This window comes from Rutidosis leptorrhynchoides, chromosome 2 (assembly GCF_046630445.1).
Source record: "Rutidosis leptorrhynchoides isolate AG116_Rl617_1_P2 chromosome 2, CSIRO_AGI_Rlap_v1, whole genome shotgun sequence".
Classification (NCBI taxonomy): domain Eukaryota; kingdom Viridiplantae; phylum Streptophyta; class Magnoliopsida; order Asterales; family Asteraceae; genus Rutidosis; species Rutidosis leptorrhynchoides.
Genome location: NC_092334.1, coordinates 31,485,685 through 31,504,496, shown reverse-complemented (window position 1 = coordinate 31,504,496; position 18,812 = coordinate 31,485,685). Strand labels below are relative to the sequence as shown.

The window sequence follows — 18,812 nt, the reverse complement described above, 5'->3', positions numbered from 1 at the left end:
AATCCAAGAAGTAAGAATTGTAGTTACTTTCTATACTTTAAATTAAATCACATTTACCATTCATGCATAACTTGATTGTTAAGAGTGGAGGTGGTGAAATGGATGATGGGTTAAATAACGGGTCATTTCAGATATGGGTCAAATGGGTCTCAATTTTACCTTCTTTGAAATCATATAAATCATTAACATTCTATCGGTTATGTGATCATACCTTGTTATATGATATAATATAATAAATAATAATAATAATAATAATAATATTTGTAGTGTTGTTGATCTAGAGAGTGCAATAAGCCATTAATAATAAATGGTCTTTGCAGCTTCAAATCACCTATATTGTATCAATTAGATTTGATGACTTCCTCGCAAGCATCAATGAGTTATAAGAAGTACAAGGCAACTTATATACAATGATGATTGTATCGTCAAGCAATTATGGTAGAGGAATAAGCGTCATAACATTTGGGGTGAAACATGTAGTTCCTGCAAGATGTGTGTGTCCGTACCAACATGATATTCTTTTATTTAATAAGTTGAAGAAATAAATAGTTAACAGGACCTTACAAGCTTATGAGAATGTAATAAAAAGGTACAGAAATCATAAATAAGATGATACATTGATACTTAGGCCTTATATTATGTTTAAGAAAGTGCAGTGACCAAACCCAGGCCTCAAGTGACCACACCATTTAAGGATCAACTGTACAAACAAGTTTGCTTCCCTTTCTTCGATCCACAGATCCTTTCACAGCTTTTTAGTCTTGTATAAATATCTACAACATGAAGCGATGAGCCTGTAGAGTCCAATGAAAAGTCAACTAACAATATGGTTCAGTTCAGCCTGACATAGCTAAGACAACCCGCCCAATTTGACAACTCTGATCATATGTTATATTGTGAAACGGACAGGGCAAACTTACTTGAAAGATCAGGAATTCGGGTAGATGTGAGTTCATCATTCGTCATTATCGGTATCAGGAATACTCTCCTCGTTGTTTTGAACAACCTCTGCTTCTGTCTCAAGGGGCACTGGTTGAATAGTCGATGTGCCTGCCAATTACATGATAAATTTGTGACTACATAAAGTGATAAAATGGTGTTTGGGTTTGTGTTATAAACCTAATTAATTATAATTATCTGGCATTGATATTTGGTGAATACAGATTTTGTTTCTGCTTGTAAAAATCTGACAATTTAAGATAGAATTTTCGGTTTCATAACTAGCTACCTATACATCAAAATTTAAATATAAACATATTAATCCTTTCTTTTGCACCGAATTTGACGAATTGAGAAACTGGTGGCCCCATTTGAAGGTCACACGTAGCACAACCAAACAGTATCTCATAGAATCTGTTTTATCATACCTTACTATCGCATTAAAACTTCACATGTAGCACAATCAAACAGTATCAGATACACAACCTGTTTTATAATATCTGATTATCTTATTAAAAAAATCACATAATAAATATCAAATCGCATACTCATGCAACCTCTAATACATCTTGAAGCTACATACAACAACATATAGGTGTACAATGTACCTTCATTTACATATATTATCTTAATTAATCCACCATAAGAACTGATATAATAAGCTGCACATAACCCCACATTCTAATCACAAATGCATCATGCCTGTAACTAACTTTTAGGTACGGAAATAAAAAGGACCCACGACAAGGACAACTAACTTTTAGGTTGGGTGTGAAATATTATAGAACATACTTTTTTGGTTCAGTTTGTTAACCAAAATAGTGTTCTTATTATATCATATTTATAGTTTTCTATACAAATATTTCACCATGTCACACAATCTGCACCTTTCACCAACTGCCCCTCTTACTTGCAACAAACATAAGAAATCACATAGCTTACTCCTAACACAACACTTCTCCAAGCATCAAAAGCTCCGCAACAACGAGACTTACAAACACAAATTTTAGCTATAGGACTTGAGAAAACATTTCAAACACATAATCAGATTTCATCAATGTTGGTTTGAGTCCTTAACAGCTTACAAATTCCAACTTAAATTTCTTATAAACAAATCTAAAAACCTAAATTAAATGATGTTGATGATATATATACCTTCAATGAAATAAACAGAAGAGGGCCAACCACGAGGGGAAGAGCCCGCCATTGATTCTTCATCGGTCAACGGTTTGGTAAACTTTTTAAGTAAACTAACAATCCCCCTTTGATTCATGATGTCGTAGGCGGAACCCAATAAGATGAACCAGGAGAAAAAGGAAGCCAATCAGGAGCTGATTGTCGTACAATTATACTATGAATTGCATCTTCAAGTTTTCGTAACCCTAAAACCTCAACTTCGTTATCACTAGAATCCAGATCGATTTCGATTAATTGTGCTTTCCCTGATTGACTTGAGAATTGTTTATAGTGTTTGATTGATTGTAAGAGAGCTGCCAATGATTTCGCGAAGGTCTTCCACGACTAGACGCCTAACTCAGCGACCGAGCACTTCCAGATTAAATTCAGAACTAAACACTTCTAACATTTACATCTTTTTTTCATATTTTTTTATTACTTTTTATTTTTTTCAATATTTATTAAAATAAAACTAAACTTTTATTTAAAGTTAAAAACATTACAATAATTAAAATTAAAAATTACAATTAAATTTGAAAAATAAAATTACATTAAAATTAAAAAAACTACTATTCGCCTTCTTCTTCAACGTCATCTTCGTCTTCGTCATCGTTAACGTGTAAATGTCCTGCCTCATCTTGATTGTTTGGATTTCTTTTTGGATCATGTCGAATACGATAATGAGGTGGAAGATTATACACGTGTTCTACAAGCATATCTCGTAGTAGTCGATGAATGCCCACATCTCTTAATTCCGCGTTCATCCGTATATGCGCCTCGACTCTTTCGTGGAATGTTCCTCGTGCACGTCGAATCGGACGATAATTCTCCTCGAGACCATAAAATGCACGACCGTTATCCTCGGTTTTCATATTATTTAATATGATACATGTTAACATAATCTTCTAATTTTGTGTATGTAATACGGTCTTGCCAGTTGTTGAACAATGGTCCATCGACCTTGTAGTACTCCAAATGGTCGTTCAATATCTTTTCTTGCCGATGCTTGGTACTTTGAGAATTTTGATTGTTTCGGGTCTATCGGATTTCTGAACCACTTCACTAATGTTGCCCATTCCGAATAAATTCCATTTGCCAAATAATAACCTTTATCAAACGTACCCCCGTTAACTGTAAACGTACAAGGTGGAGCTTCACCGGATAATAACTCGGTAAACAAATCAGATTGATTAAGTACGTTGATATCATTATTTGAACCCGCAAGTCCAAAATAAGCGTGCCAAAATCACCCATCGTACGAAGCTACAGCTTCAAGCATAATTGACGGGTAACCATGATCACCTCGTGTATAATGACCCTTCCACCGTTGTGGACAATTTCTCCATCTCCAATGCATACAATCGAGAAGATGAAGAACTCTCGCCGTATGGAGGATCTAATTTCATAGCGCTTAGGGTTTGAAGGTCGGTTGAGTTATTATTGTTGTTGATAGTAGTCGAGTGCGGCGGTAAATTGACAGTTGAAGCTTGAAAAGCGATAGATGCGGATTCTGTTTTCGATGAAGATGAAGAAATCTCGCCGTACGGCCGATCTAATTTCATAGCGGCTAGGGTTTGAAGGTCGATTGAGTTATGATAGTTGTTAATAGTGGTCGAGTGCGGCGGTGGATTTGAAATTGAAGGTGAATGTTGAAAAGCAATAGATGCAGCCATGGCTTCTTCGAGTTGTAAGCGAAAAGCGAGGTCGAAATCGGATTCTATGGCGTTTGTCGCCATGACCGTTGGTGTTTGTGATCGTATGTGACACGGAAGTCTATTTTGAGTTTGTACATAAAGTATATAAGACAAAATTACATGGCGATCCCTGTGGTTTGTTTGAAACTACAAGTAGAGGATTGAACTTTAATAAACTCTTATTCATGATAGTTAATTAATTTATGTTATAAAATGACCTAAAGGACATCTTTGTGAAATGGGAGTATAATTCTACATCAAGGACAATAACTAGAAATATAAGCAATATGTATATGCCAATAACTATGAATACAATTCTCTCAACTCCCTTCATTTAATTACAACTTTGTCATATGTTACAATTCATCTGCGATGATCCGAAAAATTTCGACTTATTTAAACCAATTCTCTGTATGATTTAATATTTTCGTCATGATAAGCAATTAATTTTGACAAGTTTTAAAACTTTTGTAAATGAGTTTTTATATAACGGTTGACCACCATGTTTGTCCGACGATTCACGAATGTCATAACTTATGATAATTATATGACATGCGAATAATATTTATATACGAAATGATAAAAATTTACTATTGAATGATGCAATTTTCAAATTAAAAATTTTACGTATTTAATCATTTTATTTTTATGATGTAATTTTTCTTAATTTATAAGAAAGACGCAATTAAATCAAAGATGTACAAGCTGTAAAGCATAACGTACAACAATGTACCCTAAATAGTTGAATCGAAATTAATTCATTTACTATTCATATGAATAGTAAATGAAACGAAATTAATTAATTTACTATTCACATGAAAGCGACATGATAGGAAGTATTTAATAAATACGACTTTTTAAAATATTAAAATTCATTCATTCCATTGAAATAAATGAATTCCGTAATTTACGGTGGCACGGAATGATCAGCAAACTAGTACGTACACTCTACATCGAACGTATATAGTAATTTTTTTTAAAATAAATGGACCTTTCTACAACTAGATTTATAAAGCTTAAGACCAAAATAAATATACGTATTCAATTATAAAAAGTGGAATTTTTTTTATTTATACTTTTACTGTCAATTATTAGCAATAGAGCACGAAATACTAGCCCGTAAAAAACTGTGACGATCGCTCCAAATCCATATGGACAATACGTCATTCATTGATTTCATTGCGAGGTATTTGACCTCTATATGATACACTTTGTAAACATTGCATTCTTTTGAAAAGGCACACCATAAATGAATATTTAAATCAAAGGTTTTCGACATATGATGATTTCTACATATAGACAATCACCGTAAATAATAGTTTACAATAGTACTTCCGTTTACAATGCAGTCAAAATAAGATACATGGTGATGATTTGGTGAATGCAACGTTTCCTTGAAAAGTATGTCATGTAAGACTCCATGCACATAACTTGTCTAACATATAAGCAACAGCGGAAGACTTCTAGTAAACCTGAGAATAAACATGCTAACAAGTGTCAACACAAAGGTTGGTGAGTTCATAGTTTTATTTTTTCGTATAATCTGTATGTAAAGGTGAATCACAAGTTTTCAGTTGTTTCATCCAGAAACGTTTATCAAAATATTCTACGAAATTGAGCACCATGGTAACTAAACTTAACGTATATATATTTTATACCCTTTGTATAATCATCTTAATAATACACGCAAACCAACGTGTACGCTTCTCAAATAGCATACGTCCGTTAAAAGGCTAGCGCTCTAGCTCGGACGGGGATATCAAGCCCTATGGATCCATATATAACTACTCGCGCCCACCAGTTCTTATAACCGGCAGTTACTAGTTACCAAAGCTAAGGGATTTTCGGTTCAAACTCGGTGTAGAATTTAGTATGTACTTGTGTCCTTTGCGTTTAAAATAAAGTGCATGTATTCTCAGCCCAAAAATATATATTGCAAAAGCATTTAAAAAGGGATCAATGAAACTCACGCATATAAATATTGTATATCGGTTAATAAAGCATTTGCATGTATTCTCAGCCCAAAAATGTAGAGAGTAAAAGGGATCTTATGAAACTCACCTTAGTAGCACATAAGGTCATTCACCGAAATGTGACCGAAACTCGAAATGCAAAATAATCGTAGATCTCAACGTATCAATATTGTGATTCAATATTGTAGGAAAGGACGTAGACGCAACGGAGATGATAAACATTAGTTTGACTCACGAGCAATACCCTCGAACAATACCCATAATCTCCATAACTATAACCCATAATTTCTGTAGCTAAAACCCATTTGAAAACTTATTTTGAAATCACCCGAGCATATTCCCGTCGTAGTATTTTATGTATATATGTAGTAATAATAATACTACTAATTATAATAAGATTACTAATAGTAATATTAATAACCTTAATATTAATAATAATAACATAAATAATAATATACAAAGTAGATAGATAGATGGATATTTGCGTTTGATAAAAGAGGAAGTGAGAAGGGATCATATACTCCCGAGAAATGTATCATGCATGTGTTTTTGTAAATTATCGACATATGATCATATATATATATGAATATTATAATATTATAATAATATAAATATAATATAATAAAGTAATAATAATAATATATTAAATAAAAAAGATAGGAAACGTGCATAAATAGTAAAGCCGCCATCACTTTTTATGTCGACAAACTTTTTATGTCGACAAACATTACGCGTTTCGCGTAGATAGGTACGCGGTCCGCGTATGGTTTCTTCACGAAAGTTGTAGATTTTTGAGTTACGGACGTCTGGACACCAGAATCACCCTTTTTCGAGTTAGTATGATTTAGTTATGATTTTTCTCGTGCAAGTGCGCAGGTTTAGTGATTTCCATCATTTTAACTTGAAATCTTGAGATAAAATGTTGTAGTCTGTTGGTGCTCATTAGAAACCTTTATTTTATCTTTATTTTCATTTTCATATCATTGAAAATCCACAAAAACATTTTAACAATCAAATTCTATTATATCGAAAAACGTGTCCATACTAAATCGAATAACTATAGTTCTCTAAAACTAATTACATTCACATCTTTTTATCGAAACGTTATAATAATTAAAAATCTATTATTTCGAAGAATTCTTTCATATATTTGAACTAAATCGAATAAATATAATTTAGTTTTACAGAATTAGTTATATTCAAATTCATTCTTTAAAAGGTTTCATCTATGTCGTAAAACGTTTTCAATATTAAGAAAACTAAATAATTAACTTTATCAAAAGACACGAGACAATCATTGTGTTAAAAGTTAATCTCTACTAACCTTTGTCTAGTAATCGTTAATTGAAATATTTGTTCTTACTTGTAGGTCACTTTACCATTTATTCCGAATATCGTTAAAAAGGAAAGGTTTCCTAAATCAAAGTGGACCTCTCAATAGAGACTCACGATCATATAATGTATCTGATAAATCAATCATTTGATATTATCTTTTAATTCCGTTGATAATTATATTAAACCTGTATCGAAACAAATACGTTCGTGTAAAGTATTATACGTCTAATACTTTGTTAACGTTTTCAAGTTATAATATATACACATATACATATATAATCATGTCCGTTCATATAATGGTTCGTGAATCATTGGAATTTGGTCGAGGTTAAATGAATGTATGAACATAGTTTAAAATTATTGAGATTCAACTTAACAAACTTTGCTTATCGTGTCGGAATAATATAAAGATTAAAGTTTAAATTTGGTCAGAAATTTTCGGGTCATCACAGTACCTACCCGTTAAAGAAATTTCGTCCCGAAATTTGAGTGAGGTCGTCATGACTAACAATAAAAATGTTTTCATGCCGTATATGTGTTGATAAATAGAGTTTTATCACCGTTAAATAATATGGATAAAACAATCCAATTACTCGAAGCGTATGAGGGAAGTTATCGTAATAAAGTGAAATGAAAGAATAGAGATTCGTCTTAGCTTTTGACGTAGTTACGATTGATTTCCGGAATTTAAGGAATAGAAAATCTTCATAATATAAATAAGATTTGATTCTTCGGAATTTGCAGAAATTAGGATTTTATTTGATTAAATGCGTAATCCGCCTTGATTGTTATGTCTGATATTTCGCTATAAATTGACCTCTTCCGTTTCATTTATTTTCACCACTCCTATAATCTTCTTTCTTATTTCATACATCTCAATAGATTGTGAAAATGCTTAATCCAGTTCTGATTCTTGATATTTTCCTGGCTATCGTATCCTTCATTCTTCTTTTTCATCTGCCACCAGAGGAATTTATTTTCTTCTACTATTACCTTGGAGTTATAGTGTTTTTCATTCTCCCGTGTCTTTATATTGCTATACGCATTGATATACACGGTTTGTAATTTCGGGGTTGTTATCGGGCTTTATGTTCTCCATTATATTTCGGAGCTTCATGCTTTCGTTTTCTCTTCCCGACCTTAAGTCAAGCGGATAATGGTCTAGAATTCGTAGGTATGAAGTTTCAGATGAACATAACTAATGTTCTAAGAAAGAAATGGTAATAGCACAATCTGACTTGTCAAATTACTAGAATACCTCGAAAAAGACCGAATCATTAAGAAAATATTTTCTTGATATTTTTAGAGATTATATAGAATGAAAGAGTTATGTAACATGGTTCATGATGAGGGTATGATCTGTGAATCTTTATCACGTTCCATTAGAAACTCAGCATGACTTACTGTAACATAATCATGTTGATCAAGTGTCATTATATTATACTAACTCATGCTTCAATTCCCAACATTACTTCAAACATCCATTTTTCTAATTTTTCAGAATTTTAGAAACTAAAATAGTTTCTTTTATGTTATAACACAGATAGCGCAAAGAGATGAATGATTTCAAATAAGAATGGTTATGAAAATATCTTCAGAAATATCGAGGATATTTATAATGAAAGATATGATAATATCTTAGAATATTTAAGATAATGATGATGATGAAGAATATCGTCCGCAAAGGTTTTAGAGTAAGGAGCAAGGTATTTACTAAGGATTTCAGCAGACACTGAATCATTTGGATTCTTTGAAGGCAGGTTCAGTCTTTGTGATTTATCCACAGCCTCCTTCATACTTTGCTCAATCCGTTTTCCAGTTCCAAACCTTCTCTTTTTTCTGAGCTTTGCCACCATACCATTCTTTATCATCAAACTTTTGACTGTTAAAGTCATTTACAGTTTTTGCTGCTTCATCAGCATTGTTCCAATTTCAAAGAACTATTTCATAGTTTGGGATGTTTTTCAGAAACTTCACCTTCGAAGTATGTAAGTCTAGAAGATAGATGTTATCTATATATAACTGTTGTCGTAGAAAATGCAGCAGATTCAAAATACTGATTGCTAATTCCCGGTAGTTGGTATGGCAATTACCGTTATGAGATGTGGATGAGTACATGATAGGGTTTCAATGAGTATAAGGATTTTTCGGAAGGTCAAGGATCAATGAAGTTGTTGGTAAATTTACTGCTAATGTGGTGGAACATAAAAGGTTCCCCGGTAAAAAAAAATGTATATGTCAAGGTTATAATAAAACTAATCTGAAAAGTCGAAATTGGCTAGTTGGAAGTGGGGTAAACTGGATACTTTGAAAAGAAATTGCAAGGTTATTTTCGGTAAAAACAACGCTAAAGGATCTTACACAGTTTTGAAGTCAAAGTATAGATTTGAAAGATGTAGAGATCTAAGAATGATGTCACCGGTTCAGAGTTATGACTTGGATTCTGATCCGTCAATATCAGAATATGTAATTGAATTTGTATGGAAACGATTGTATATCGCTGTGAGCATGGTTAATAATTTTTTTGAATCAAAGTTGAAGAATGTACAGTATAACATATTAATTGTGAACTTATATATTTCTCGAGAATTACCTACTCGTTAAAGATTTCACAAGTAATATTTTGTACAAAAGAATTTTCATTACAGTCTTTATGAAAATATATGTATGTATATTTCTTCAGATGTAATACGGATTTAATGAGTTAATATCATATTAAGCTCATTTGATTTTCGGCTTGACTTAGAAATGATTAATCTCTAAAACATTAAAGATTACATAATCTTTGCGGAGTTTTTCACTAATGAAATCAACACTTCATTATTTATTCTTATTGATATTCCTCAGTGAAGGATGTTGGTGTTCGTGGAATTTTTTTTGTGAACCTTACAAGGCACAGATGATGTTTTCTAGAAAGTTTCGAGTATATCGAAATTGGAAATGTAAAATAAATTATGTAATAGATTAATACACTTGGTTTATTATGAAATGGAATTCATTAAGTTGAAACAGAGATTGTAGTTAACAATGGTTAAGTTGTTAAGGAAGGATGTACATCATTGCATATTAGTAATATGAACTAACCGAGTAGTACCTACCAGTTAAGATTCACACGTAATAGCTTAGTACGAAAAGATTTATTTTGATTTCAAAATTCATATATATTAAATATACATAAAATTTCTTCAGGGGAAATGAGTTAATACTTCATCGGTTATTGTTGCTGGTATTTCTTGGTAACTACGGTGCGTATGACGTTGATGCTCGTGGGACAGATTGTGAAGTTAAGGTTTGCGATGCGAATGTTGTTGGTGGTGGTAATGGTACTGTTGGTGTTGTTGTTGGTGGTACTGTTGATGCCGGTGATGCTGCTGGTGCTTGTAACCTTTGCACCATATTCTCTAAAGCCACTACCCGAGCGCGAAGCTCGTTGACTTCTTCTACTACACCGAGATGATTTGCGGTTCGGACGAGCGGATGAATAAGATCCAGAATTTGAGATAGTATATTATCGTGACGAGATACTCTGGAAATGAGAGAGAAAATGGTGTCTCGAACAGGTTCGCCGGTAAGTGCTTCAGGTTCTTCGCCAAGAGGGCAATGTGGTGGATGGAAGGGATCGCCTTCTTCTTGTCTCCAATAATTAAGTAGGCTACGAACCCATCCCCAATTCATCCAGAATAGATGATGGCTAATTGGTTGATCCATTCCGGTTACACTGTCTTCAGAATTTAGGTGAATATCCATATCGGAATAGCTGTCAGAGTTTGAACTAGATACGAGATCCATCTTGTATAATTAGGGAGATGATTTTTGATATGAATTAGATTATAGAATTTAGTTTGGTATTCTTCAATACATAATTTACATATGTATATATAATACCAAATTCCATAAATCACGGAGAAATTTTCGGATGATATCAGGAAAAGTTTACAGTAACAGATACGCTAAGATATGAATTTTTGTCTATACACTATTTATGCAATAAATGCAGGAAAACGTGTCTAGACTTAAGAATGATAAGCATGTAATTTCCGACAAGAAATGATAAGCAAAACTTTTAACATGCAGACACGGTCGAAGTCCAGACTTACTAATGCATCTTAACAACTATCAGTTAGACACATTCATGCAAGACCTGGTTCGCTAGGACCAACGCTCTGATACCAACTGTGACGATCGCTCCAAATCCATATGGACAATACGTCATTCATTGATTTCATTGCGAGGTATTTGACCTCTATATGATACACTTTGTAAACATTGCATTCTTTTGAAAAGGCACACCATAAATGAATATTTAAATCAAAGGTTTTCGACATATGATGATTTCTACATATAGACAATCACCGTAAATAATAGTTTACAATAGTACTTCCGTTGATAATGCAGTCAAAATAAGATACATGGTGATGATTTGGTGAATGCAACGTTTCCTTGAAAAGTATGTCATGTAAGACTCCATGCACATAACTTGTCTAACATATAAGCAACAGCGAAAGACTTCTAGTAAACCTGAGAATAAACATGCTAACAAGTGTCAACACAAAGGTTGGTGAGTTCATAGTTTTATTGTTTCGTATAATCTGTATGTAAAGGTGAATCACAAGTTTTCAGTTGTTTCATCCAGAAACGTTTATCAAAATATTCTACGAAATTGAGCACCATGGTAACTAAACTTAACGTATATATATTTTATACCATTTGTATAATCATCTTAATAATACACGCAAACCAACGTGTACGCTTCTCAAATAGCATACGTCCGTTAAAAGGCTAGCGCTCTAGCTCGGACGGGGATATCAAGCCCTATGGATCCATATATAACTACTCGCGCCCACCAGTTCTTATAACCGGCAGTTACTAGTTACCAAAGCTAAGGGATTTTCGGTTCAAACTCGGTGTAGAATTTAGTATGTACTTGTGTCCTTTGCGTTTAAAATAAAGTGCATGTATTCTCAGCCCAAAAATATATATTGCAAAAGCATTTAAAAAGGGATCAATGAAACTCACGCATATAAATATTGTATATCGGTTAATAAAGCATTTGCATGTATTCTCAGCCCAAAAATATAGAGAGTAAAAGGGATCTTATGAAACTCACCTTAGTAGCACATAAGGTCATTCACCGAAATGTGACCGAAACTCGAAATGCAAAATAATCGTAGATCTCAACGTATCAATATTGTGATTCAATATTGTAGGAAAGGACGTAGACGCAACGGAGATGATAAACATTAGTTTGACTCACGAGCAATACCCTCGAACAATACCCATAATCTCCATAACTATAACCCATACTTTCTGTAGCTAAAACCCATTTGAAAACTTATTTTGAAATCACCCGAGCATATTCTCGTCGTAGTATTTTATGTATATATGTAGTAATAATAATACTACTAATTATAATAAGATTACTAATAGTAATATTAATAACCTTAATATTAATAATAATAACATAAATAATAATATACAAAGTAGATAGATAGATGGATATTTGCGTTTGATAAAAGAGGAAGTGAGAAGGGATCATATACTCCCGAGAAATGTATCATGCATGTGTTTTTGTAAATTATCGACATATGATCATATATATATATGAATATTATAATAATATAATAATATAAATATAATATAATAAAGTAATAATAATAATATATTAAATAAAAAAGATAGGAAACGTGCATAAATAGTAAAGCCGCCATCACTTTTTATGTAGACAAACTTTTATGTCGACAAACATTACGCGTTTCGCGTAGATAGGTACGCGGTCCGCGTATGGTGTCTTCACGAAAGTTGTATATTTTTGAGTTACGGACGTCTGGATACCAGAATCACCCTTTTTCGAGTTAGTATGATTTAGTTATGATTTTTCTCGTGCAAGTGCGCAGGTTTAGTGATTTCCATCATTTTAACTTGAAATCTTGAGATAAAATGTTGTAGTCTGTTGGTGCTCATTAGAAACCTTTATTTTATCTTTATTTTCATTTTTATATCATTGAAAATCCACAAAAACATTTTAACAATCAAATTCTATTATATCGAAAAACGTGTCCATACTAAATCGAATAACTATAGTTCTCTAAAACTAATTACATTCACATCTTTTTATCGAAACGTTATAATAATTAAAAATCTATTATTTCGAAGAATTCTTTCATATATTTGAACTAAATCGAATAAATATAATTTAGTTTTCCAGAATTAGTTATATTCAAATTCATTCTTTAAAAGGTTTCATCTATGTCGTAAAACGTTTTCAATATTAAGAAAACTAAATAATTAACTTTATCAAAAGACACGAGACAATCGTTGTGTTGAAAGTTAATCTCTACTAACCTTTGTCTAGTAATCGTTAATTGAAATATTTGTTCTTACTTGTAGGTCACTTTACCATTTATTCCGAATATCGTTAAAAAGGAAAGGTTTCCTAAATCAAAGTGGACCTCTCAATAGAGACTCACGATCATATAATGTATCTGATAAATCAATTATTTGATATTATCTTTTAATTCCGTTGATAATTATATTAAACCTGTATCGAAACAAATACGTTCGTGTAAAGTATTATACGTCTAATACTTTGTTAACGTTTTCAAGTTATAATATATACACATATACATATATAATCATGTCCGTTCATATAATGGTTCGTGAATCATTGGAATTTGGTCGAGGTTAAATGAATGTATGAACATAGTTTAAAATTATTGAGATTCAACTTAACAAACTTTGCTTATCGTGTCGGAATAATATAAAGATTAAAGTTTAAATTTGGTCAGAAATTTTCGGGTCATCACAAAAACTGTCGGCATAAACTAACAAATTTGGGGCTGCTTCAATGTTTTAACACATTTATTATGCATTATATTATTATATTATATTATTTAAATTATTATATATATATATATATATATATATATATATATATATATATATATATATATATATATATATATATATATATATATATATATATATATGTACTCATTCATTTCTACGAGAATCACAAATCGAAATCACATATTACTCTGTATCATATTCATCATCATCCTCCTTATTATTATTATTATTATTATTATTATTATTATTATTATTATTATTATTATTATTATTATTATTATTATTATTATTATTATTATTATTATTATTAAGATTAATGATATTAATCTTATTATTATTATTATTATTATTATTATTATTATTATTATTATTATTATTATAATTATTATTATTATTATTATTATTATTATTATTATTATTATTATTATTATTATTATTATTATTAGTATTACACATAAAATATTACGACGGGGTTATGTTCAAGTGATTTCAAAACGGGTTAAAGCTAAGGAAATTGTGGGTATTATCTAAGGAGGTTATGGGTATTGTTCGGGGTATTGTTCGTAAATCAAAGGCTAACCTTTCATTTGTCATCTCCGTTGCGTCTGCATATTTTTTCTACAATATTGAACCACAATATTGATAAGTGAGTTTATAGATTCCCTTTTAAATGCTTTAAATATTTTTGGGCTGAGAATACATGCACTTTATTTTATACGCTATGGACACAAGTATTTTCTTTTTTAATTATACACTGAGTTTGAACCGAAAATCCCTTAGCTTTGGTAACTAGTAGCTGCCGGTTATAAGAACCGGTGGGCGCGAATAGTTGTATATGGATCCATAGGGCTTGACATCCCCGTCCGTTCCATGTATAGAGACCCTAGCCTGAACTATAAAGTGGACGTATGCTATTTGAGTTTAGTACACGTTGGTTTGCGTGTATTGTACATGTTGGTTGCATGTATGTTATAATAGGGGTACTTATTATATATATGCTAAGTTTAGTTACCAGAGTGCTCAATTTCGTAGAATATTTTGATAAACGTTTTGGATGAAATAACTGAAATCTTGTGATCCACCTTTATATACAGAGTATGCGCAATATTAAAACTATGAACTCACCAACCTTTGTGTTGACACTTTTAAGCATGTTTATTCTCAGGTTCCTAGAAGTCTTCTGCTGTTTGCTTATACGTTATACAAGCTATGTGCATGGAGTCATACATGCTTTATTCGAGAAAACTTTGCATTCACAAAATCATCACCATGTATCTTATTTTGATTGCATTGTCAACGGATGTATTATTGTAAACTACTATTTACGGTGATTGTCTATACGTAGAAATCATCAGATGTCGAAAACCTAGGAATTAGATATTCATTTATGGTGTGCCTTTTCAAAAGAATGCAATGTTTACAAAACGTATCATGTAGAGGTCAAAACCTCACTATGAAATCAATGAATAACGTACTGCGTCAATAGTGATTTTGGCGGGTCGTATTATCAATGAAGTTGTTATGAATTTGTACTGAATGAAATTGAGTTGGTTACTGTTATGAAGCTAAGGATTACACGGATATTTTGGCCGGCTAGATATATAGTTATAGTGGTTTTAGTTAGGGATGGCGCCCGCGGGCAACGGGCACGGGTTCTATATACCCGTGACCCGCCCGTCGGGTTTTTTTTTTGCACGTTGAGACCCGTTACCCGCTCGCGGGTAAAAATATTTTGTCCATGCCCGTGACCCGCGGGTAACCAGCGGGTAACCCGCGGGTAATAACATATACAACTTTTTATTAGAAAATCCAAATAATTTTATTAATTATAAAAATATATGTACATGAAAATTAAATTTTTTACTTGTATATAATATTATAAATTGTTAATCATTTTTCAATTACAAATAAATTAACTTTCAAAACTAATAATTGTATATATAAACTCGCGGGTAAATTAAGAAAAGTCTCATGTATTCACGGGTCGAGTTTTACCCGCGACGGGTAGTATATACCCGCGACCCGCCCGCGACCCGTTGGCGGGTATAAATTTTTACCCGTACCCGTGCCCGCGGGTAAGATTTAATGAATTTACCCGTCCATCACGGATCGGGTACCCGCGGGTCACGGGTTTTTTCTCGCCCATTGCCATTCCTAGTTTTAGTAGTTTATCATTTTGTAAGCCATTAACAAAATTGATTATGACATTTTAAGACTACTAATTTTGATGATTTATTTTGTTATTTGCATTAGGCTTTGGTATGTGGTATATAGTGATAATGATTATATATGCAACGTGATTGACTTTACTAATTCATAGATTAATTTATATCACATTTGTTGTGTGGTACTAAAGCACATGTAAGAGTTGTTAGTTACATATTTTAATATCAAGCTTCATGTAATTAGTCTTCAACTTTCCTCCCATTTTTTTCTTTTAACTTACATCAACATCATCATATTGCTTATATTTCAGTTATTGTTCTTGATGTTTTGTTGGTGTCTCTTAGATTTCAATTTATTTAGTTGCTTACCTTATTATGATATGAAAATTTGGAAGACATTTTACATTTTGAAATTGCAGGCCCCACCACTCCCTTCAGATCTAACTGGACAGTGGCGGTACTTAAGGTATCCCAAAGGTGGTGTCCGGCCACCCTGAATTTTACGGAACAAAAATTTTTACACAAAAAAAAAAATTACTAAAAAATAAGGTTTTTTTTAGTGTTCGTCCCTGCTGACTATGAAAGAATTAAAAAAATTTTACACTCGCCCCACCTGTATCCGAGTTCAAGTTCCGCCACTGTAACTGGAGACACCTTTTGCGCTCTGCTTGGAACACACAACATGTATACTATAAGTTTGAGTGTTTAAGTTCGGCTATTTTTTATTTTTTTTTTATTTTTATAGCCAAAAAACGAATATAGTATATTAAACAAGAAGGGTCATCGGAAAGATGAAACCTCCAAGAAACTTACAAACCAAAAAACCTCAACACAACTAAACAAACCTATTCAAAGCTCGTCAAACCAAAACTAAAAAAAAAAAAATCTACAAGACACTAAAAACACCTCAATACATACCGAAAAAGATAAAATTCAATCTAACTGACACCCGGAAGATTAAAAATCATCTAAAAGCAACAAGGAAAATAACACCATCGATTTTGACCAAAAAACGCTCAAGCGTCTTTGATGAATTCGCCGAACACCTCCATTTCTTCGTCGTGAGTGATTTTCTTTTTAGTCTCCTTTTTAGTATCCTTTCTCGGCTTCTTAGCACGAATCGAATCGGGAGGCGGTTCACTAGAATTATTGATGATTTTGCATTAACATTATAAATAACAGAATAAAAAAATGCTTTTAAGATCAAAATTTCATAATTCGGATATTTCGTTATGAACGATTTATTTATTCTTTAAATAAATAAATAAGAATACAATTTTAAACAAAATAACAGAATAAAATGATTTATTTTACGCATATGTTTGAGATAGAATGTAAACTACATATTTTGTCATTAGACTTGCGTATTCATACGGTTAGGGTTTTGACTTCGAAAAGAGACAAAGATGTTGCTTTTTTACTGATTTTCCAGCAACTAAAACGACCAACGAAATTCACCATTAGGTTTCCCTTATTATTATTAGATTTATTTATTTAAATGATATTCACTAAATAGGTTAATTCAAATCATCAATTATGTATTAAATTTAATTTGATGACTTTTACAAATCTCCTTTTAGCAATTTTATTTTAATAAACTGAATGAGAATAGAAAAAAATTAACAATGAATATATTTTTCTTATTGCAAGAAAACAAACACGAGAGAACAAAAATTCGCATTTAAAAAAACTCTTTTGATTTATTTATTTTTTGGCGAAAAAATGGATTTATAAAACACAAAGAGGTTCAACAAAAAAGAAACCTCCAAGAACGAACAAACTATTACACCCGAGCAAATTAAAACCAAACCAAACCTAAGCTCGCAAACTCAAAACTAAAAAGGAAATGATTACACGTCATAAAATTGCTATGCAATGATGATTGTATGTCTCGCAATTATTCTAAGAAACTCTTTTGATACGAGGTAACTTATATGCAATGATGATTGTATCCTCTAGCAATTATTCTAGAGGAATGAACGTCATACATATGTAGTGTAAAACATATAGTTCCTCCAAGATGAGTATGTCCGTACCAACATGATATTCTTTTTTATTTAAATATGTCAAGAAAAACAAACAGAACCTTACAGCTTATGAGAACGTTACAGGAAGGTACAGAAAGCACAAATTGCTGATACTTAGGACTTATAATATTATGTTTAACAAAGTGCAGTGATCAGCCCCGGCCCACAGGTAACCCCCATGAAAGGCTCAACTGTACAAACAAGTTTGCTTCCCTTTCTTCAATCCACAGATCCTTTTACGGCATTTTAGTCTTCTATAAATATCTACAACATGAAGTGAGCCTGTAGAGTCCAATGTAAAGTCAACTAACAATGATGTATCATTTCAGTAATGGTGTCAATTTAATACTAAGTGTAGACATAAGATGGTTCAGTTCAGCCTGACATAACTAACACAACCCGCCCATTTTGCCACCTCTGATCATATGTTATATTGTGAAATGGACAGGACAAACTTACTTGAAAGATCAGAAATACTGGTAGATGTGAGTTCATCATTCCTCATTATCGGTATCTGGAATACTCTCCTCGTTGTTTTTAACAACCTCTGATTCGGTCTCAAGGGGGCTGGTTGAATAGTTGATGTGCCTGCCAATTACATAAACAAATTGTAATTAGGTTTGCGTTATAAACCTAATTAATTATAATTAATTACCT

At 32.0% G+C, this 18,812-nt stretch overlaps 1 pseudogene; it reads right to left on the bottom strand.

The window, feature by feature from the left end:
• Window positions 1-504: 504 nt before the first annotated feature.
• On the bottom strand, window positions 505-2,987 carry LOC139887755 (uncharacterized; annotated as a pseudogene).
• Window positions 2,988-18,812: the final 15,825 nt, after the last annotated feature.